This window comes from Vigna radiata, chromosome 7, assembly GCF_000741045.1.
Source record: "Vigna radiata var. radiata cultivar VC1973A chromosome 7, Vradiata_ver6, whole genome shotgun sequence".
NCBI lineage: Eukaryota > Viridiplantae > Streptophyta > Magnoliopsida > Fabales > Fabaceae > Vigna > Vigna radiata.
Window position 1 is genome coordinate 25676807 of NC_028357.1, and position 1654 is coordinate 25678460.

Genomic DNA, 1654 nt, shown 5'->3' on the forward strand with positions numbered 1-1654 from the left:
ATTCAAGTTTTGTTGAAACCAATTCACTTTTGGCAAATAATAATCAATATATTCTTCATACAGTGACTTCCTATTATGAATCCTTAAATATGGAATTGCATGATATGAAATATAATTTTTTTAGGATATTGAGTTTGGGGGGAAGATTAAAGTTTAGAGGAAGAATCGTTAAAAAGGTATCTGATTCATAAAGTTAAAAACCTCTAGTAAGTTAAGAACCTCTATAAGAACAAACTCAAGATCCTTATAAACATGTGCTTCACGAAAGGGGATTCTCTAGTTTCTAAGGGAGACAAGTTTAGTCTCAATTAATGCCCAAAAGGAAATTAAGAAATTCAGGAAATGCAGAAGATTCACTATGTTTCAGCGGTAAGGAGTCTCTAATGTATGTCCAAGTATGTATGCATCTGGATATAGCATACAGTGTTAAGGTTCTAGGCAGATATTTAAGCTATTCATGAATGGATCTTTGGAAAGCAGCCAATAAAGTTATGAATTTTTCAAGAGAACAAAAGTTTATAAGCTCACGTATAGAAGGTCAGACCAGTAAGAGATCATGAAGTATTCTAACAATTTTGTAGGATGCCAAGATAGTTTAAGATCCACTTCAGGTTACATTTTCATGCTAGTTTGTGGTGTAGTTTCTTGGCCTATTACCAAGCAAACTCTTATGGCTTTATCCACTATGATTGTAGAATTTGTAACAACTTATTATCCATCAAATCAAGGTATATGGTTGATTTATGTCACAGGGCTGCGTATTCTGAAAGGAATTGAAAGACCAATCACGTTATACTTTGACATCAAATCAGTCCTTAAAGGAAGAGTACAAAGTGGATGGATTTCCATAGAACACTTAGGGACAAACTCCCTGATAATATATCCTCTTAATAAGACAATTACACTCAAGGTCTTTCACGAGCATATATTGCTTGTATGGGTGTTTTTACAGTTTGAGGAATCTTTGGTTCAGTGGGAGTTAGTCATCTTTGTTTGTTTGTGTTCTATGTTTGGTTTTCATGTATGCATACATTCTGATTTATTATTCGGATATTACACTTTGTACACTAAGGTTATTGTATTGATCTCATTGAGATAAAGTAAGGACCAGTTGAAAATAGACGTGTACAAATCACCTTCACGTAACTTTTCATGCTACACATTTCATGATGTATCCATGTCATTTGATTATGTCAGCATTAGTGATCACTGTTGGTTTGGTTGCAATTGCTGCAATTAAAACTGTTTTGGTTCTACATGCAAATATAATCAATGGACGAGACTTTGGGATATACTCAAGGTATATAATGGCAATTTTGAGCTCATAAAGTCTAACACATTTGTAAGGATTTATATGGATATATATATTTGTGACCAGTGGGAGATTGTTAGCAATTTGGGTCACTTATATATATATATATATATATATATATATATATATAAGTAAATATTAAATGTGTTAGGGCCATTCTATTTTATTAGCTAATTTTATAAAGTGATCTAATTAAGATAAATATGGCTAAGGGTATATTTGTCATGAAAGGTATTGTGTAGAGACTAGCAATAATTATAATTTGTTGAAGGGGCCAAATTGTAATTATTGAAACTAAAGAATATTAACCGCCAGAGGTTATTTAAGGGGTCATGGTCCCCA